The following is a 23162-nucleotide window of genomic DNA, read 5'->3' as shown; positions in this document are numbered from 1 at the left end:
CTGCTTGGAATTTCACGGGTAAATCCAGTATCACTACTGAAGTCATCACCAACTACAAAGCTTATTGTCTTAGAATTCCACTGGTCTAGTAAGAAATTGCTAAGGTAATACTTAACTGTTTATTGGAAACTATTCAGGGTCTGCCTTATGTGATAGCTGTCATTAGAGCAATCCTTTAAGCAATTGTCCCTTACAAAAGCGAAAGAAGACATATACTCATTAGAGATCACCATTTCCATTCTGGGTTATCAGACATATTTGCTATTTTGTCACTGTGTGCTTTGTTGGGGTTTTTTTTTCAATCCTCAAGGCAGAAATGTGTTCTGGGAAGAATCCAGAAGAAGTGATACTACTTGTACTACCATTATTATTATTTGGTACCTACTGCAAATATTTGTGTTCCTAGCTTTAAGACCTACTTTTGAAATGTAAGAGCATTATAGTTATTTTGTTATTAATAATGTTATTATTCCTACTGTTTCATCCTTCCACAACTAGGTACTGTACAAGTAATTCAACAATCATCACCAAACTCTTTCTGCAAAGGCAGGGACTTGGCAGCTACCAGCATACCACAGTTCCTGGCATGTAAAACCCCAGGCAGTGCATGGGGCTCTTCAACAGAGAGATCAAATGCACTCTGTCATCTTAATCATTAATCTTTTCCATATTTTAACAGAGAATGTCTACTTCTTTTTGCAATGTGTCTCAGGTGTTTTGTAGTAGCTGAGCAACAGCTGCTGAAGAGCACTCACAATATTTTCCATTGTTTTGACTGAACAGAGTTGTGAAATTGCCCTGCTGTTTTATACTCTCTCAGTGTATGTATTATGAAAATCCAGAGGCACACTGCTGATTGAGATTTTTCATTTTGATCTGTTGGGATTCAGTTTTTGAGCATTCATCCTGAGATTTAGAATCGGGGGATTTTTCAATTTAAAATGATTAATCAATCATGTTTTCTGTTTTTTAAAAAACGGATTTTCATTCTTCTAATATTGACTTAAAATCCTGAACCATTTTCCTGCTCATTTGCAAACTGTTTCTCCATGTATATTCTTATCTTCAAGTGCAAATGCAACATACTTTAGATAAATTAATTTATTTAATTGATATTAAATTACAGTCTTTGTATTTCCCTTTCTCATCTCACTACTTAATATGAATGTGGGATTAGTGTCTTTAGAAGATGTGCGAGCTTACCCTTTCAAAATAATTACTTGATGAGGCATTGCAAAGTCTGTTTTATTTTTGCATAATACTGAAAACAAGGAACAGGCTCTTTGTGCCTGAGCAGGACTGGAAATTTATCAGCCATGAATCCTGAAGGTTTGTGTACTCTTCCTTAGTTGCAGCTTCCTTATGCATACCATGATGGTATCTTTACTTGACCAAGTTATATTCTGAGATTGAGGAAAGAATGGGGCAGGGAGGAGAGGGAAAGAGAAATAACATAAAGAGAAAGGGGTGAACCAGAGTGGATGAAAGGATGCAGGAAGACATCAAAGTTGGATTGGAATCAGTCAGGATCTTGCTTTCTCTTAGCAACATTAGACCTGGAAGGTGAATTAACGGGCAGAAACTGAAAAGTGACTGGTTGTTCTTTTTTTAAAAAGGTTATATAAAAAACGTAAGTAAAGGAATTGCATTCATATGGGTGCCAAGAAACTTGCTCCTAATGGATACACACATGATATGTCCACATCTTGCTTCAGAAACTCATTCTCTCTGAAATATACTATCTGATTTCTTTTTATTTACAATCTAAAACCAAACCAATCTTTGAACCAATATATAAAATAATTGTTTTCAATGTGTGCACATGCACACATTCCAAAAGAATGCAGTCTGACCCTACATTTCTACTAAAGGCAGGTCAATTTATTGAAGCAGCAACTACCTGTTTTCTTAATTTATCTTTCAGATTCCCCTTTCTACAATCCATTAAAAAACAATGTAACAATTAAAACATAGATTTATAAATACATTTAAAACTATGAAACTTTTTCTTTCTTAGACTCAACAGAAAAGCTTAAATCTATACTTGTTATTGAAAATATTTCTGCCTGCTATCAGTCAAATACGAAAGGAAAATAATTGCAAAGACTGATACCACCAGAGAGAGTTAGATGAATTTCAAAGGAGATGTATAATTTGGTAAGAAGAATGTGACCTGACAGAAGTCCTTGTTTTTCTCAATAGACTGTCTATAGCAATGCCTGGTAGCAGCTATTGTAGTGGGTTGACCCTGGCCAGGTGCCAGGCACCCACTAAAGCCATTCTCTCACTCTCCTTCTGCAACTGGACAGAGGAGAGAGGAAAAAAACCAGAGTTGAGATAACAGCTGGGAGAGGTCAGTGACTGATTACTTTCATGGGCATAACAGACTCAAAGTGGGGATAGTACTTAAATTTATTACTAACAGGATAAGAACCAAAGAGTGAGAAATAAAACAATCATAAAAACACCTTCCCCCCACCTCTCCTTCCTTCCCTGTTCTACCTCCAGAGGTGCAGGGGGACGGGAATGGGGGTTACGGTCAGTTGTTGTTTCTGCCACTTCTCAGAGATAGGAGTCCTTCCCCTGCTCCCATGGGGTCCCTCCCACGGGAGACAGTCCTTGGTGGACCTCTCTGACATGAGTCCATCCCTCAGGCAGCAGTTCTTCCCAAACTGCTGTCCCATGGGTCACTTCTCCATGAGGTGCAGTCCTTCACGAATGAGCTGTACCGACGTGGGCCCCCCACAGGGGCCACAAGTCCTACCCAGGAAAAGTCTGCTCCGGCAGGGCCTCCGCTCTATACGGGCTGCAGGTTGCCGGCAGGACCCTACTCCATCCTGGGCCTCCCATGGGGTCACAGCCTCCTTCATGCATCCACCTGCTCCAGCATGGGCTCCTCCACGGACTGGAGGTGGGTCTCTGCACCCTGATGGTCCTCCCTGGGCTCCAGGGGCACAGCTACTCCACCATGGTCTGCACCACGGGCTGCAGGGGCTTCAGCTCCAGCACCTGGAGCACCTCCTGCCCCTCCTTCTTCACTGACCATTGTTGTTCCCATGTTCTCACTCCGCTCTTCCCTGGCTGGAATTCCTTCTGTGCGATAGTCTTCTGCTCTTAAATATGTTATCACAGAGGTATTACTATCACTCCTGACTGGCTTGGCCTTGGCCAGCGTCAGGAAGTCTGTCCTGGAGCCGGCTGGCATTGGCACCATGGGAGAGGGGAAGCTTCTAGCAGCTTCTAACAGAAGCCAACCCTGTAGCCCCCCCTTACCAAAACCCAGCCACAGAAACCCACTAGAGTTATATAGAAAAGAGTATTAGAAACAAGATAAATATAGAGGTTTGAGCTCTTTCCTGATTTATCCTCTTGGCTTCCAGCTATATGACAGTGAGCTGATGAACTACAGATTGAAGTAGGATCATTATATCATTTGATGGATTCACCCTCTCTTAATTTATCTATTCCTATTAATTTTTTTAGCCTCCACAACATCCTGTGGCAATGCATTTCTTAATGTCATTTTGAGTCATGTGGAAGGCATGTCATTTTTTGCGTTTGATTTTGTATATTTCATTGTGTACCTTGCAGTCCTTGTGTTATAATAATGATTCATCATTTCTGTTCACTTTCTCTATGGTGCTGATAACTTTACATAGCTTTTGCCCTTAAAGACACCTTTTCCATAAGCTGAAGAGTCAAAGCCTGTTTATCATATGGAGCATCTACCCATATATTCACCCTCCTGCATTATTTAATTATCATTATATATAGTTATATTTTTATATTTTTAAAATATATAGAGCTCGGTATCTGAACAGTACACAGATCACAGGTGCCTCTAGTACTGTGATCGATGTTTCACTCTGAAATTCCTTCCTATTAACTCCTATAATTTAATTTGTCTTCTAGATTTCACCTGAACACAGAGCTCATATTCTCAATGGACTGTCCACAATTACCCTGCAGTTTCTTTCTTGTTGGAAATAATTTGCAAATAATGGTTAGTTTTCATTTTTCATCTTTGAGGAAAATCTTCTCTCTTTAAGACCAAATTCTCCCGTGAAAAACAATTTAAGTTACTTTTATACAATTTGTTACACATGGGAATATTTTCATTCGTTTTGGTATCCCTGTACTTGCAGTCCTCCTAAAGATTCTGCTTCTCTCACTGTCAATGGACTTAGAATGGCCCTAGTGCGCAGGTTGTTGCACATCAATCACTTCTAGACCATTGCCTGTGGTAGTAAATTTCTGAGGTCCTTGTCATCTACTTAGACAACAAGATGAGTGAAAGAATAATGCAAAGTTTTATGTATTTCATGGCTGGGCTTCACGAACGAAGATTTGGGAAGGCACTATCCACTTTTGCTACAGGCACGCTGGTGGCTTATGAGGCCAATACGTGACAGACATATCCGATTGCAAAAGGCTCAGCAGAAAGACTCCTTAGATGGTGTAATCTGCAAGACACGGTTCTTTCTGCGTTGCCTTTTTTCCTCGAGAGTGATCCTGAGTATGTTCTCGAAGGAGACAGCTGCGTTATAGATGGTGTGTCTCCAGGCCTCCTGATTGGAGGCCAGAGTAGACCAGTTATGGTGATCAATATGGCCAAGGCTGAGATGTTGTTTCAGGGAGTCCTTGTATCTTTTCTTCGGGGCTCCTCTCATGCGGCAGCCAGTGGCAAGTTCACCATAGAGCAGGATCTTAGGAAGGCGGTGGTCCTTCATCTTTGAGACGTGCCCTGCCCATCACAACTGCGTTCTCAGTAGCATGGCCTCAATACTAGTGACAGCTGCTTGCTCTAGTACAGATGTATTGGTCACATAATCTGACCAGCGGATGTTTAGGATTGTACGGAGGCAGCGCTGATGGAAGCGTTCTAGGAGACGCAGGTGGTGGCAGTAGATGACCCATGATTCGGAACCATATAGGAGAGTAGACAGCACCATGGCTTTGTAAACACCGATCTCGGTGCTTTTCTTCAGGTGTTTATTACGCCATACTCTTTTGTGGAGTTTTCCAAAGGCACTATATGCCTTAGCTAACCTGTTGTCTATCTCTCCGTCGATCTTACCATCTGAGGAGATGAGGTTACCAAGGTATGTATTTAACACTGTGAAAAATAGGCATATCCATGTCATCTCAGACCCTGCACAGCACGAATCATTTTGCTTTAGCCTATAAGTTTTGTAGCAAACCTTACAGATGTCTTTTAGAAAGGCATATGTTCTTTGAATGAAAACTGCAGATAACTTCACCCCATTCCTATTAGTTACATGTGTTAGAAAGCCGAGTGTGATTTTGTATCCTGTTCATCTATTAGCAGTAAAATTATCTTGATCTTTCTCTGCCAGATTCTGCAGTTGCCTTTTAGCAGATCTACTTTCCTCTCTCCACCAAAGTATCACAAACACTACACAGAACAGGAAATAAAATCTGTTCTGACCATTACAAACAGAAATGTTTCGATTTTCCGTGGAAGGATTTCTTGTCCAATTACAGATTTCAACATGTTGCAGCTGATGTTATGGAACCATACAGAGTTAGCAACTGTATATTACAAAAGCCTTTAAAAATCAGCCCAGATATCAAAATGGAGCCACTCAGGAAACAGTGGTAACTATGTCTAGAGGAAGAAAAGGGACCAGGCTTTAAAGACTATTACAAGAGTAGCTATTTTTGTTCCCAAGAAATTTACATAAACAGCTTTGTCTCATTGCAATTTATCTCCTAACTCATTTATGTAATTCTGTAAATAGAATTGGCCTCTCTCTGAATCACACCTGCAAAAATTTTGCCCAACAATAGTGGCTCTGAATTGATTTTTTTTAAAAAAAGTTCTCACTAATACCATATACTTTTCATGCTCTCACAAATAGACCAGGTACAGCACAGAAGGTGGAATACAAAACAACACCTAAATGTTTGAATGAGAGGAGGTAACAGAGACTCAGATTCCAAGACAAGTTGGAGGAGAGAAAAATGAAAGCTATGAAAGTTGGAAAGTTGGAAAAGAAGCACAGATATTTGTTAACGAAGACAAAAACTCTATATAAGAGAATACGGACTGTTCTAAAAAGAAGCGCTTCATTTTTTATATTTTGTTTCCTAGTCAACATTGTGATATGTTGACATTTTCGCAGGAGCGAGGGGTGGAGTGTTGTAGTGGTTTGGACTTTGTTTTCCCCCAGAGGATAAGAAAAGTGGTAGACCCCAAGGGGTGGAAACCCCTGGAAGTTTTGAATTTCTGTCCAATGAGCGCTCCTGCAAAAAATGTAAACATATCACAACCAGACCGGAAGAGAAGAGTTGTAGTTGGAGGGTTGGAAGAAGGTGGCCATGTTGTGAGCCACGAGGAAGGGGCTCTGAGCCCCACAGGGGGGGGCTTTGGCCCCCAGCCCCAGCTGGGGCCTGTGGGGACCTGGAACAGCATAATGCTGGGCTAGGTGCCTATAGTTATGCTGGGAGATGTTTTCTCCATCGTGGGCAGTGGCCGTGGCAGTGGCCGGAGAAAGCAGCAGCCAGAACTGAACCGAAGAAGCAACAAAGACATGCAGCACCAGAGAAGGGACTCCTGGAAGGAGACCTGAGGGAAGGAGAGTCAGCAGCTGAGTTCTACAGAGTTCTTGGGGGTAAGAACTGATACCAGACCCCCCAAAACTCCTTTGAGACCTCCTGGAAGGAGGAAGTTGATAGACTCTTACTTGAAAGAGCCTTGAAGTGCAACATGCTGAGAAGCTCGGACGTCCTGAGAGCTCAGCCAGGACGGTGTGGGAGGTTGGCCTTGAGGGCCCTCCCTTGCTGCAAGCTACAAAGAAGCTCGCAGCCTGAGACAGGGCACAGAGGCCCTGCAAGGAGCTTGAATCTCCTGAAGATACCAGACCGTCACGAAGACCCCCTGTGCTTCGTGATATGACGTGGTGATACGACCTTGTCTGGGGTGACGAAGCCCACGGAAGACCACTCGTTTGGAGAGACGAGTGGCCGAGGGGGATACCCCCCTCGTGTGTGCTGGCAGAGATCCAGCTATCAGCTGCTACAAGAAACAGAAGAGACAGAGAGAGCCTGCTGCCTTAGAAGATGCTGCTGCTTAGTGACTGCTACTCTGAAGAAGCTGCTGCCCTAAGAGACTGGAAGGGATCTGTCCTTCTTTCCCTCCTGGACTTTTATTTGGAGGGGAGAAGAGATCTGATCCATTGTAAATACTTATGTCATGGTAGAGATAGTTGTAGTCGTGTGTATAATGTATTGTAGTATTTATTTGTATAGTCATTGTAATATATTCCCTTTCCCCATTCTGAGTCTGGTTGTGTTTTGTCTGGAAAAAAACCCATCTCACATTGGGTTGAGATGTGGGAGGGGGGATGGAGCTAGGGAATTGGAATTTGGGCTATCTCAAACCATGACAATTGCATTATTCCCTATATGCTGTACCTTAAACCCTGATAAATTCCCTTGTCCCTTGTGGCCCTTAACCCTGTCCTGTCATTGGCTGAATTTTGCTACATTGCTACCTTTCCCTATATAGTTGTGCCATCCCTCTCTTTTGCATACTCTGCCCTTGCTCCTCTCCAGTTACGCCCTCTTTCTAGTGAGTTCTTGCCCTACTCTATATAAGGTGAGAGGAATTTTAATAAAGAGGCCATTTCACTGTGGACCCAGAAGTGTGTTGACCTGTTCTTCCCATCCGAGCCGTCAGACACTTTTCTTTTTATTTTTCTTTTCTTTTATTTTTTTTTAAGAATTGACATAACCTGCAGTGAAAAAACAGCTGTAAACTCAGAACGTTTGGGCTTTGTTGGGGTTTTTTTACAGAAGAACAAAATCTCTGTAAAATAAACAAGAGGTTGGAAGTAGGAAAATAAATGTATTTTGTGCAGGTTTAAAAACTGCTTACAAATGAATAGACCACCAACTAGATTTATTACTCTCCAAAGAGTTTGGAGGTGGTACATTAGATCAACTAACACTACTATTTGGGGCAGAAAACGCAAAGAAAAGGTGACTTCTGGGGGCATGAAAAGACGGTATATGAACTGTTTTATGAGGTCTATGGTATAACTGATTCTTAGATGACCTGAGCAGTGTAGGGAGGGAAAATAAAACAAATACTCTGAGTGCAATGTTCATCAGGTACGAATTACTGAGGCACAAGTTTACATTACGTAAGTACTGGCTATACAAGTGTCAGTAACAGAGCTAATACAGTGCTTGGATGTCCTTCTCACAAAGCTCTGAGCTGCACTGTAGATGGTCCAATTTCGTCCAACATTTTTATGGGCAACTACCAAACTAAAGAGTAGCTTCTGTTTTAAAATCTGAATTTACACTCAGCACTAGGTTTTTGGAGGATAAGTTTTCTTTCCTAGAGTGAAATATAAACTTCCACTGGAGTGGAAAATCTGACACAAAAAATTCTGAAATAAAGTATTATATGTGGGCATGTTTCAGTGATTCTCAATGGATATTTCAACATGCTGTATCATGGGTACATGACACATGCTGTATCCAAGAGTACAATTCCAGGGCACTGAGCCTCTGTATCCTGAGATCCTCCCCAGTTTCCATTTTCCTAGTGTCCTGACAGAGTTCCAGGGATCCCATAGCACCCTTGGGACTTCTTTACTACAGAGTAGCACTCCGGAAGCAGAGATCCTTAGCACTGCTGGGGGCTGGCTGATTGCCTAGGAGACTGAAATTTCAGAACACAGTCTCCTCAGCTGTGCATTGTCAGTGTTTCTGCTTCTCTCTATTTAATATTAAATCACAGGCAACAGTACATAGAAACATAAAATCATTGAATTGGGCTGGAAGGTCATCTGGTTCTGAACTCCCTGCCGTTGACCTTTCACTTGACTCGGCCTTGAACACTTCCATGGATGGGACGTTCATAAAGCATTCTTAAACTTTATTGAATTGCTTCTTCCCAATAAAATTGCTTTTTCTTCTAAACATCCTGTGCAGTCTTAGTTCTGGGACAGTAAGAAATCAGATATCATGATGTACACCAGCACCTAACTGGCTGCAGCTCTCCAGCTGTAATAAAATGCGTACAAATCCAGTTCTGCTGAAATCCAACAAGCTGAAGAAATAAAATAGTTTTTAAAATGGAATTTAAGGTTCACAGACGTCAAATGCTTTCGAAAACTTCACTCTTGATCTTTGTACAGACTGCAGAATTTTTCTTGCTGTAGAAATAGTTGGAGGCAGCCTAACCCTGAGCATGATGTTCAGGTAGTCTCAGACCTTGCTGTGCTGTATAAGTGAAGCTGAAAAACAAGTCTAAGAAATGGCCTCTTACCGTGTTTGCAGGGCTTTCGTTAGAGTGTCCTGCTACTTCTCAGCACAATTTTCAATATGAAATTTTGTCACCTCTGTTTCCCTCTATCTGCATAACCAGAAAAGGTGTTTTGCAAGGGCCTCTAAGTAATGTGATACGCTGCCATTATTCACCGCTCCCACACAGACAATTGCTAGGCAGCTAAGCTAGCTCCCAGGGTGGCAGTGCCTAACTACTGTATGTGACAGACCCTGATATTTTGGCTCTGTTTTTCTGAGTAAATGGTTCCTTTCAGCCATTATCAGAATGAAAGAGGGGAAGAACAAGACCAGAACTTCATTGCTTTTTCTGTTTCTTTCCCTTACTTTTCTTTAAATTAAGTATCTAGATAATTTAGGCACAAAGTCAAAAATGAGAACTGATGACCTTACTGTAATTTCAGATACAGGTTTTAGTGAAGGACATTCATTTGCTATGATGTGCCAGAAAGGTCTGCTCTGCTGCATGAACCTGGGTGGTACCTCTTCTTCATAAACGGTAAGGAGCTCAGTACATCTCTGGCCCAAATGCCTGTGCCCCAGCAGAGAACTCTTGAAGTTCTGTTGAAGTCTGGAGGCAAGAGAACACACTGAAGTTTTTGTTAGGCTACATAACTACATTTTTTAATTGCCCAATGCCAGCATCCAGAAATTGTTGCCACAAATGTAACCTTACTGTGTCAGACACCCAGACGACCAGAATCACAAGCTTGGCACTTCACGCTCTGTGTCACTTCTACCAGCCTACTGCTACCCCCACCTTTGCATTAATCACATTTTTTGCCTGGATGTACTGGCTTTCAGTGGAACAGCATGTAGTACTTCGTGTCAGAGGAAATTTTATTGCTCACTGCCTCAATTTCCCATTTTGGAAGAAAACAATAATAGTTCCCTTAGAAGTACTGTAACCAAACTTTAATGTAGTTGATATATTCATAGCTGTGAGATGTAAGTAAAAGAAGCTTGGAGAAGAGGAGGCTCAGGGGAGACCTCATCACTCTCTACAACTGCCTGAAAGCAGGTTGTAGCCAAGTGGGTATCAGGCTCTTCTCCCAGGCAACTATCAGCAAGACAAGAGGGTATGGTCTTAAGCTCTGCCAGGGGAGGTTTAGGTTGCACATTAGGAAGAAATTCTTTACAGAGAGGGTAATCAGGCATTGGAATGGGCTGCCCAGGGAAGTAGTGGATTCTCCCTCCCTGTAGGTTTTTAAGATGAGACTGGATGTGGCACTTAGTGCCGTGGTCTGTAACCATGGCAGTGTTGGATTAAGGGTTAGACTTGATGATATCAGAAGTCTTTTCCAACCTGGATGATTCTATGATTCTATGAAATAACTATTAATAAAGAAGACATTACAATCAGTAAAGCATTGCCACAACAAAGGCATCCTAGGAGGCAGCAAGCATTTCTAATTAAGGGAAACGAGAGACAAATATATGTTGTGGATTTTACCCACCTATTTAAAATACCGCAGTCATTGTGTTTGGAAATATTTTGGTTTTATTACCACCAATCCATCTAGAGCACTCGGCTAAATTAGTGTTCTCAGAAATATGCTGATGTATGTGGTCTCTGCGATAGCTCCAGACAAATATATATTTGTATATATATCATTTCATCTATATATCTGTAAAGAGAAAATAAGGTTAATCAGGGGAAACATAGAGACTAAGACCATCCAGAGAGTGCTTGGGATTGGCTGTCTTGTATATTACTATTTTTTTAGTTACGTTGTGAGATGGTAGTATATTTTGGAAAGACAGATTTGCTAAATGCATCTCTGTGTTCTTCTCATACTGATATCAGGACCAGTCTTTTCATGGCAAAAGCCTTTTTCTTCTTTGCCAGGATTTAATATATACAATGTGTAGTCAATTAACAATTGCTGGCATGCTAATATATATCTAGCATATTTTCTTTGTTTTTAAGAAACCATTGCTAGTGTTCTTTCCAAGTAAAATAAAATAAAAATCTTGTGAAATAAGCATGCTCCTAAAGTGTAAACCGTATCAAATACAAATGTCCTGGTTATATGCCATGTTGTGAACTTTAACTGGTATTGTTTTGCAGTCCTACTCTAGATAACACCTCAGTGAAAAGACAACTCTTATCATCACACCAAAAAAAAACCATGGAAAATGAACCATGTCATATTCCAAGAGAATCAATTCTCTCAAGTTTCGTGCTGAAGGAAGCTGTAGAAACATTACATGTTTTTAAACTGCAGGTTTCACAGACACAGAAAGTAAATATTCAGCTATTCATACAGATAAGATATTATATCCTTCTCCAGTCAAGAAGATGTATTGATGTACTGGGTTTGTGTGGCCAAGCTTTGGTAGCGACAGCAGAGCTGAAGGGGTGGCTTCTGTGAGAAGCTGCCAGAAGCTTCCCCCATGTCCAACAGAGCCGATGCCAGCTGGCACCAAGATGAACCAGTCACTGGTCAAGACTGAGTCCATCAGAGATGGTAGTAACACCTCTGGGAAGGTGAATATGAGTATTTAAGAAGGAGAAAAAAGTTATAGAGCAGATTAAATACACTCAGAGAAGAGTGGACTGAAAATATGTGAGAGAAACAACCCTGCAGACACTAACATCCTTGAAGAAGGAGGGGGAGGAGGTGCTCCTGGTGCCAGAGAAGAGATTCCTGTGCAGTGAAGACCATGGTGAGGCAGCTGTGCCCCTGCAGCGCATGGAGGTCAATGGGAGTCCAAAATCTCAAATACAAAAGTGTTAGGTAAAGGAAATAGTATCAAATCTATTCCTGCAGCTCAACAAATTTGGAAGACAAACACTACAGTTGCATATCTCACCATTTCTCTTAGATAAAAATATCTAATAAAACCTGGAAATATTCATTTGACAGCCTTTTTTAAATTTTGCTGTTACCTGCACGGTTAAAAAACATTACAACTATGGAAGAGATCAAAATTAAAAAAATGTTTTTAATATGTCATTTTTTATGGAAGAAAGTAAAATAGAATACTCAGATGACAGTAACAAATATTTTGCTAAGTTACTTTTAAAGGTATAAATGAGTCAATTCTGAGAGAAGGAAACAAATGACTTAAAAACTGGATCTTCGAGTTTAGAATCCATCATTATTCCCCTCTCTGTTGACTAATATTCATGTCCCATAAAAGTTCAGAAATCTAACAAAGTCTACCTGGAAAAACTGGGATTAGAAAGCATGAAGATGACTATGATAGCTGGATCTTAATAGTCAAACAAGAGTGAGTATGTATAATGTGTAGAGGCAGATGTACCCAGTGAAAAGACACCATAAATCTCTATTTGGAACAAAAAGTCAGAAAACATGAACTAGATGGTACTTTTTCAGAGATTAGATACCTGCTGGGCAGCTACAGACAAATTTTTCTATAAGATAGAGCACAGAAAGTAGGTGCATTATGTCTATTCTCTTAGAAAAATGGTGCACATCTAATTTTCTTTATTGATGATTGATAAAGATGGCATTGGCTTTTAGAAAAGAACTTATTACTAGAGTTTATAACTAGTAGAAAATTCAGATCTATGATTTCCTTCCTTAGACTGAGGTAATTATATTTCGTATCCGCTCCATGGGGAAGAACAGACTAGGTGGCAGGGGATACACACTGGTGAATCGCCCTTTTTTTGACATGACTTGTCTCTTACTCTGGTTTTGGGAAATGCCTTGATAGCCCAGTTTTCTATAAAATTTCCAACAGCCAGGTTTATTCTCAGTTTGGGATATTTACAAAGTTTAGATGCAGGGCTAAAGAAAGTCTTATGAGAATGATTCATTTGAATTAGTTCTATGAGAAAGGAGTAACAATGAAGACAGCACCATCATATATGTGGAAAACAAGTGGAAACATAACATTGCACACACATTTCTCCACATCCTGAACACTACCCAGAACCCACTCATTTACTGGTATTGCTGGTAGAAAACACATTGCCCCCATACTCACTTTTCTGCAGGTCTTGTTCTACAAAATCATGGTTTTATCTTTCACAAATTAGCCTCGTTCTCTCTTGAACTTTTCTACTGACAGCCGGTGTTGGCTGAGACTTTAAGTCCTGAGTCCCCAGTGAGGGGCTGAACAGATGGGTCCTCAGCACTGTGCTTGAGCCAGCTTTCCTCAGGGACTGCACTGCCAGCATTACTGAGGAAGAACTTTCCCCTCTCTGTCCTGAAACCAACATAACCCAGAAAATACTTGCTTTTACTGTGCTAGCTTTACTTTTGCAAGCTGAAGAACACTTTGCATGTTGTAAAAGCTGCACTCTCTGTGCTTTGAGTTCTTCTTGGCATATATTATGTGTGTGGCTTTATGCCACTGTCCTCATCTACTTTTAGAGTTGTGTGTTGATGTGCTGTGGTTTTCCATGAGTTATGAGTTGAGAACCATTGTCCTGCACCACAAGAAGGCTAATAGAAAAGAGGTTCTTGGAACAGAGGAAAGAACCCAAATCCTACATCCTATTCAGGACAAATCACTACCATCTGCTCCTGCATCTTTGACACAAGGCTTTGTCTTTCCTGTCCAGAACTTCTTACCCTCACAAGCACAGGTCCTTAGCACTATTTCCCCTTATGGATGACACACTGTATGCATGCCTGTAGTTTTGAGGCTGATCTCAGGACTGCTGTGCAGAAGACAGGCTCTGACTTGAGTTTAGCATGCATATCCATATTTCACAGCACTATGGAGAAAAGGGTATAGTGCATTCATTTCACAAAGCATTGATGAGAATCCAAATCTGATTATGCTGAAGTGATTGGAGAGTTTGACAACTGTTTGAAAGCATGGGCTGTTATATTTCTACTACTGCAATACTAGTGTTAGATCTCAAAAGTACTACTCCCTAAGTCCAGCAGGGAGTTTACACATTTTGTTTATTTTTCTACCAGATGATATCTTTTACACAGGAGAAAAACAATTTGAACAAAAGCATGTGTTTGGTGACCTCTTTAGTAATGTGGCAAACTCAGCTGGTAGAAAAGCCAGGTCTTCTGGTGCTGACAAGGGCCTGTGCCCCAGTGCCATGGTCACTTTTCATGTGAAACTCCTGTAAGTGTACATAAGAAGAAGCAGTACTGTCTAGGCAGTACTGGGAAAAGAGAGGATGGTTTTCCAGCCCACACAGATTGGCCCAGGGAATAGCAAGGTGATCATGTCTGGTAGATGTTCTCCATAGAATCATAATATGGTTTGCATTGGAAGGGATCTGTAAACGTCATCTGCAATCCCCACTGTAATCAGCCAGGACAGCCTCAACTAGATCAGGTTGTTCAGACCTCCATCTGGCCTTGAATATGTCCACGGATGGGACACCCCTCGCCTCTTTGGGCATCCTGTTTCACCACTTCAACATCCTCATTGTAAACAATCTCTTCTTTATATCTAGTCTGAATTGACCTTTTTTTATTTTAAAACCGTTATCCCTTGTCCTGTCACAACAGGCCCTGCTAAAAAGCTTTTCCCTCTCTTCCTTATAAGGTACTGGAAGTCTGCAATAATACCTCCCTCGAACCTTCTCTTCTCGAGGCTGAACAGCTCCAGCCCTCTCAGCCTGTCCTCACTGGAGAGGTCCTCCAGCCCTCTGGTACTTTCTGTGGCAACAGAGCATAGTTCCAAGACAGCATTTAAAAAAATTTTATGCAAATTTGAGCACAGAACTAAGTGTTTTATTGAGCAAGAATGCATGTTCTACTGTAAGTAAGCCTTTGGAGCTACTGGACTTGAATTAAAAAAAAATAGCTCAGTTTGAACCTCCAGGAGACAACTGAAATGCACCAAGATGGAGAAGGTGAAAGGTCCCCTAGCTCAGGTGTGACTGTAGATAACATTCAGCTCAGAAGGAATCTGCAGGAGTGGTCAAATTTTTAGGCATCCTGCCTGGTGCTCCCTGCAGAAAGCAAACCCTGCCCACTAAAAAACATCTTGGAAAGGCAGTTCTTGCCAAGGCTTTCTCTTACCTGCGGTTTGGTCCAGTATGGACACTGCAGGAAGAATTCTGTAAGTAAAATTGGTTCCTCAGTTAAGTAGCCCTTAGACGGTTGACCCAACATCCTGACCTAAACAAAGCAAATAAAAATTAAAGATACAGAGATGAGCTCAAAACAGAAAAGGAAAGATTTCACTTGCTGCTGAAAGAGTTCTATGAAACAGAAACACTCAACCCCAACATTCCTCTCCAAAATATCTAACTACTATAGCATGATTTTCATCAAGTGATCACATTATGTTGACTAATCACTGCAGGAAATGAGTACCTCAATTCAGGTTTTATGCAGACCAGCAAGAGGGTGCAAGGAAGTCTGCATTGTATATTGCTACTATACCTTTCAAGTTTTTATGACCCTCAAGAGAAATGAGGCATTCATAATGTGGGGGAAAAATAAAAATCATAGAGAGCACCATAAATCTAAGGGACTAAGTTGTGGAAATCACATCCTTAAACTGACATAGCTGTGATTAACTGGCAATGGCTTTTACAGTTAAAAAAGTTTTTGGATATAGTTATTTGCCCAGAGAAAGTTTCTGGTGGGAGAGGGGGATGAGGAGAAAAAAAAGTACAAGTATTTAATCAAATCCTTGTTTTGTGGCTGGAGGGATGGAACACGTAAAACTACAAGCCTTGCACCTCAAGAAGTTTGGTTCTGAATCTCTTCTGATCACAGAGACTTAACTTTTCAGTAGACGTTTGCTCACATTTTTTTATAAAACCACCCACAGGATTCAGTAGTCTCTGCTTAGCAGAGCACTGGAATAAATTGTTCTTCATGACTGAGCTCTACTTGCACAGCTTTCTTTGCAAGTTTAGACAATCTCTGTATATACAAAACAGTGGTCCCCACTTTACTCTATTTAAACACCTAGTTGTCAATCAAAATTGCACAATTAAAAGTACATATGCATGTGTATATATCAATAGTCAGAGAAAACCAAAGTTAATTATTATGGATACTGAAGTCTATGTAGAGGCCTGAATCATAATTGACTTAAATGCTGTGGAATCACTTGTACTTACTCATGATGTAGGAATAATGCTACAAATCAAAATAATAGTATCCTTCATCCACTTTGCATTTGCTTTTGCCACAGGAAACTGTACAAAGAAAAGCAAGAACAGCAGTGCTTTAAGAAAGGTAATCTTCCACCAAGGAATACCTTTGTCACTACAAAGCAAAGATCTTGCTCTAGACAAACCAGCCATCCAAGTCTGACCAGTATGGCCGCACCTACACAAGCAAAATGAACATGCTCGAGAACATTGCTGGGCACAAGAGGCAACTGTTCAGCTCACAAAACTGCTAGAGTGATACCTTGCACAATTTTAACCTACATAAACCCCTACAAAATCTTCAGTTACCATGGACTATGAACCACATCTTTATTGTAGTTTTGGTTTTTTTTCAAAATCAAAAATCAAAATCAGTCCTCACTGGGACCAATTCCTAAATTGTTGCACTACACCAAAGCATCTGCTGTCCAGGCCACTGAAACTCCACTTACAAAGAAAGAAGTTAAAAATTATCATAATAAACCTCACACATACACGCCATCAAATCTTTCAGTCCTCTACGGAAAAGTTTGTTTCAAGTAAATAGAGTTGAGGTTTACAAATATAAACAATCTCCATGGAAAGGAATCAAATACATATGGTAGCTAATTGATAAAAAAGCCCACTTCAGCCAATACATAGAAATTGTTCTAGCAGATTAGTCTACAAGATCAATAACATTCTTTCAAGGAACTAAGACCCCATTAAGTTTTCCTCACAATAAAAACAGGAAAAGAAGAAACTGTGAAGGAAAGACCAGCAATCCAACCTGAACCTTATTTAAAGTCAGAGTTAGAACTACAGGTAGGGATGAGTATTTTAAAATTACACTGTCAATTTTTCTTAGATGAAAGAAAAATATGAGAGAAAATTGTGTTCATAAAACTCTTTAACTTATAACAGCATCCTTCTTGGCATACCTTTCTGGCCACATATTCTTGTTCTCATGTATAAGTTAATAGTTTGTACACATGCTTTTCATATTGAAGAACTGTAATTTCAACACTTTTTTTTACTATTTGTGGTCACGTATTTTTGCATTTTAACTGAAATATACTACCTGAAATATACTCAATATTGTATTTTAATGCTTATATCTGATGCTTTTCTAAAGGCTAGTTGTGTGAGCAAAAGAGTGACAGGAAAAAGAACTGCAATGGACCAGAAATTCAGGTCACATTAGCATAGCTATACAGAATATGAAGTCATTGAACAACATTACAAACATCAACACATCCTCTATCTTTTATATAATTTTTTGGTAGGGGAAGAGACTACTGGAGACTTTAAAAGGAAAAAAAAAAGATAAATCAACTCTCAGAGAGAGAGAAGTGTCACCTCTCAGGTTTATCAAGTAGTTTAGCAACCACTCAAAGATCTTTGCAATCAGGGTGTAAAATGGACTGAATTCTATTGGTAATTGTCAAGAATTGCAGCTGAAAAAAAAGACGTAAAGTTCAAAAGCATACAGTATCTGAAGGAATCTGAAGAAAGATTGATATTAAAAGATTCTGATATTTTCGATATTCATGTCCTATTAATTAGCATGGCAAACATGAAATCGAAGTTTGCATGGGATAAGAAAAAGCCAAACAGCAGAATAACACAGTTTCACACAGATGGAATATTGCATGCCAGTTACATGATAACATACAGAAAAAGCGTTACTGGATCCTTGAAATTGCCCACAGGCAAAATTTCAAAAGCCTCTAGCAAAATATGTCATTGATAAAAAGCCAGCAAATTAGACCTACCAAAAGGTACCATATTAGGGCAGTCAAAACCTGTTTGTAACACACGGCATTTGTCAAAAGTGTTGTAAACTGTGATAACCTTATCATTAGTTTTGAGTCAAAAGAACTGTTTTAACTTACACTCCTATACTTAGAAGCAAATATTTACATGTTTATATTTATATATATATTCAAATTAGTTCAGGCTCTTACTCTTCTCATCCTTGAATTTCTTCATACTGAATTAACCTTGTAGATGGTTGTGAGCAGAAATACCCCTGAACTCCAAGCTATTTTTCTAGGAGAGATGGAGGAATCAAGAATTTTTTCTTAAATAGTCAGCAAAATTGTTTGTTCAACAGCTCGTATGAGAAGAATAGTCTGATCAGAGTTGAAAATCAGCAAGTATCAGCTACCCATTCCCTTTCTGGAATATTTTACCCATACAAACTCCATCAGAATATACATACAAAATATAAGATAGACTCCAAGGAACTGTCAGCTAATTGAACCATTCTTCACTCTGCCTGAGATCTGTTGGAAAGTTGCTAACTACTGCTGTAAGTAAACCTGCCACGTGCAAGTACAGTAGGACGTTGCCCCAGGCACGCTATTAGACTGAGCTGCACAGCTACAGGACAGCAGGTTGAAAAAAACTAAATTGTTTTTTTTTCCTCATTTCTCTCAAACAATGGAAAACTTTCCCTTTAAAAGTCACAAATTAGAATTGCCTTTCTGATGATAAGCTCTGGCTTTTGTTGAGCAAACCTTAAGCCAGGAGTTCCTGTATTTTTTTCCAGACACGATCTCTGGAGACTTGTGCTGCTCTTGCTTCTGCAGCACTCACTGTTCCTGCTGCTAGTGTAATTCCCACGGCTTCAGTATTTTGCAAAATGGCAGTTTTCTGGAGCTGGCTGAAATCCAAAGGCTGATGCCTCACACATGGGTTTGCTACATACAATACTGATATCAAAAAGGTCTTGTGCCCTGATCAGAGGCTTCAATTTCTGTGTATTGAATCACACTTCTCTCCCTTAAACATGAATATTTCTCACATTCAAGAAAATTAACCTGAGAGATCTATTAAATGTTCTAATAAAAACGCTATTTTTTTTCCAAGTGCTGTTCCTGTTTTTCACCTATTTCGACAGTAGGCTTTTGCAAGGCATTGAGCCCTGAAGTAGCCCTTTGTTACATTCCTTAAGTTTTCTCCTCTTCAGGTGTTTGCACTGTGCTGAGAGCTAGGGTACAGCAAAGATGTGGCCCTCAGCTACTATTGGCTTCATTCATCTGATGTAGCTCTATTTAAGTTGCCTCCCAATATCTCAGGAGGACAAACCCCTCTTGGAGGGGGCCCAGGCCATGAGACCTGTGCAAAATTATTTGCTGAATATGCACTGCAGACTAATTTCAAAAAAGAGAAGTTGTTCAAGTGTGCAAACATGGTTTAGTGAATACAGCACATACTTTTAGCAATGGTCATGTTTTCTCAGCAGATTTTCTGCTCTTCCTCCTGTCAAAAATGCCATGTGTGTGTTTGAAAGTAGCCCTTGTCCATTGCAATAATTTTTTTTACTGCTGTCAATTAATGTTTGGATTACTAATCTCTTGGGTCCCACATGGAACTGTTCAACAGGCGAATACAATATACCACATATTTTCTCAAGGGAAAACAGACTATTCATGCATATTGAGAGAATCTGTGATTGTAGCCACTTGGAAATGAAGTAACAGTTAAGCCAAAGTGGGTATAAATCCTGTCCCTCCTGAAGATTTGAGATTTCCCCTCCAATTCAGTTCTTGTTTTGAGTTTAGAAGTCACTGCTTCTTCCAAATTTAAGATCCTCAAAATCTGGAATATCTCTTCCATTAGAGAATTCAAGTTCCAGTCTGTAAACTTAAATCAAAGGCATATTATCAGTTATTTAGGGTAGTAATGATGTATCTTTTCATTTCTCTGATAGTCACATTTGCATAACACGCTTCACAGCAGTCAAAATAATAGTACCACTTTGACTCTTTCAATTGAAAATCTGCAGTAACAAAATCATAAATTTAACAAAAAACAGGTAAAACTTTCAAAAGATACAGGTTATATACACCCATATAATTAAAATGAGCTCACAGTGAAAAAACCACTACATTCACTGAATTAATAACCAGTCCCACAAATGTCTGCATATTTTATGAGTTGCAGATGTGCATTTATACTTTAAACAGTGCCACATTGAAGTATGACATGATTTGTCATATATTTGCTGGGTTTTTATTACAAAAACAGCTCTACAGAAAAACAGAGGATTTATTTTTTAAAAGCAATTATAAAATGCATCTTGAGACATCCTTATGCATTTTATAGCATACTGTACATGCAAAATACTGCTTTAATTCCAGTATCTCTGTTTCGAACCAGTTGTGTAACCCATTCAGATAAACATATCAAGGAGAGCTGGTTTTACCGTTTGTCTAAGTGTTTTTAAAAAGATCACTGCAAAAAAATTCACGACAATATGTGTAAAAGCATGCCATAACTTTCAGATGTCATTGAGAGTAGCAAAGTTAAGAAACTGCTTCAGATGCAGTTTAACTCTTAGATGGCTGTTTTAACTTCAAACAGGGTTCTCAAAATAGTGTCCAAATGCCCAACACAGTGGTTGTTGAACAAATTCTGATTTATTGAAGGTAAACATTTACATTGGCTACAATGCTATAGCTCTTACAAAGCTCAATAAAAGAGGCTTACATAGCAATAGAAAGCAAGTGCAGTAAAAAGTGAATAGACAAAATATTTGGCCTTAGTGATCTTCTGGCAGTATTTACATTATGTACATTTTGTTAAATATTTGTAGAAACTCTAAGGCACCACAGGTTAAATAGCAGGCTGCAGTATGATTTTGTGCATAGAATTTAATAAATTTATTTGGAGACAAAAAGGCTATAGAGTTATAAGAAAAATAGGCATATTTTATGCTTACATAAAGGAATGGCTGCTTGTAAAAAGTTGAATATACAATACATACTATGTCAGTTCAAAAATTATTTTTAGAATATTAATTAAATGTCTGTGTAAGGACTATTTTTACTGACTTTCTGGCAAAGTTCAATGCAATCTCAACAGGTTTTCAACACAGTAGATATATTCATCTAAAATCTACTTAATTTTTTTTCTTTACAAAAATCTTTTACCTAGTACATATACAAAATCACAATGTGAAGTGTAATGGGCAGTACTTTACATTGCAGCTGTTTTGTGGCAGATTAAAACGCAGCAGGAGCATGCAATCCAAATGCTACAAAACAGCAACTGTTGCTGCAGTTGGAAAGCAGAACAACACTGATATCCCAAGAAAGACAGAGGTCAGTGCTTTCAGATCTGACATTTCCAAAGCCAAATCAGGAAATTCAAACTAATGACAACATCCTTGTGCATTTCACATGACACCATACACACAGAATGACACTCTGCTTGGAGCATATCTTCCCATTTTTATATATCCCCTTCTGAAGCACATGTGTTCCTCCACTCCTGAGCATTTTGAGGAAAAAATTCAGCTGACTGGACTCAAGACCCTTTCTGACCAACTCCCAGTGCTCCAAATAATCTTAGCTTCTCTACAAACAACAGACCTTGCTCAGTTTAGTCAGCAGACTCGTCCTTCGCTTTGAGATAGTGTTTGCAATGAAGAAATTTCGTGGAACCCAGATTAACACCTCAGTTTTGCAAACAAAATACTGCAGGCTGCTGCATGCCATAGCAGGGAAGAGATGCGTGGCCAGGGACATTCCAGCTGCCATACTGCTGCCAGCAAAGATTTGGTGTGTGGTGAGTCATGTCAGTCATGGCTCGTACTTTTTGTATCTCACTTTCATTTTCCAGAGCCAAGGAAAAAAGAATCTGTCTAAATTAATATAATACTTAAGTAACTAGATACTGCTTTTGTATTTGCTTAGGGTTTGGGGTTTTTTTTATTGTATCTTTTCAAACCATGAATCCCTTCATTCATTGTCCCTTTAAGGTTTTTTTTATTACTTTTCATTCATCTTTGCTCAAAGTATTCTAATTGCTTCCACAGTAGTAAATGATTTATAAGCAAAGAAAATTGATCTACGCAAAAAGTCTTCATTTGGAGTGATTTTATATTTGTATTAACAAAAGCACAATCTTAGATTCATCAGATACATTTTTAGTACCAACAGCTATAATCTTAAAATCATACAGCATCATTAACAGTTTTTCAAGGGCTAGAGAGGGAAAATATAAGCCTAAAAAGTTTCAGTGTCATTGAGCAGTTCCTGTAGAATATTAACCAAAATATCACACAACCTGGCCACTTTATAGTAAGTAATAAGAAGCCAAAAAAATTGGGTTATCAAAACATTGTAGCACTGTTGAAGAAAACAGGGCTATGCTGATTCATATCGTAGGAAAAGGTAAGTAAAATCGCTTAATTTAACGCTTGAATGATAAATACTTACCTAAATCTCAAGAAATATTTTAAAGCATCTTTTTGGGTTTCTTTCTCAATGTTTAAAATATTTAGCAATATATGGCAATTCATAATTGGGGAGAAACATTAAGGTACTAACATAATTCTGTCAAATCTTTCCCATGTGAGGGTTTGTATTTTGTTGTGGGATATAGTAAGAAGTTAGAAAGTTCTTACCAAGAATTCCCTTGGTTGCTCCATGCTGGATATGGTGACAGCTAGATAGCTATGACTTCATGGAAATTTCTACCAAGAGAGATGCCAGAACCTGGGGCTCTACTTTCTTTGATTAAAAGCTATTTGTGGAAAGCCTACATCTTCACAGCAGCAGTTATAATGATTGCTCTATCACCAATATGTGTGCATGGTAACAGAGGAAGGGAAATGCAAGGGCTTTGAGGATAACACACAGTTTTGCTCAGATGACCCTGAGTTTTTGTTTTTCATCCCCTAGAATCCATGTTAATGTAAGTTATTTGGAAACGTTTGGCAATATGTAACTTTCACCCTTGGAGGGACAAATCCTTCAAAGCAAATCTCATCCTCAGGCTTTTTCATTCC

This window comes from Chiroxiphia lanceolata, chromosome Z (assembly GCF_009829145.1).
Source record: "Chiroxiphia lanceolata isolate bChiLan1 chromosome Z, bChiLan1.pri, whole genome shotgun sequence".
Classification (NCBI taxonomy): domain Eukaryota; kingdom Metazoa; phylum Chordata; class Aves; order Passeriformes; family Pipridae; genus Chiroxiphia; species Chiroxiphia lanceolata.
This window is presented reverse-complemented; position numbering follows the sequence as displayed.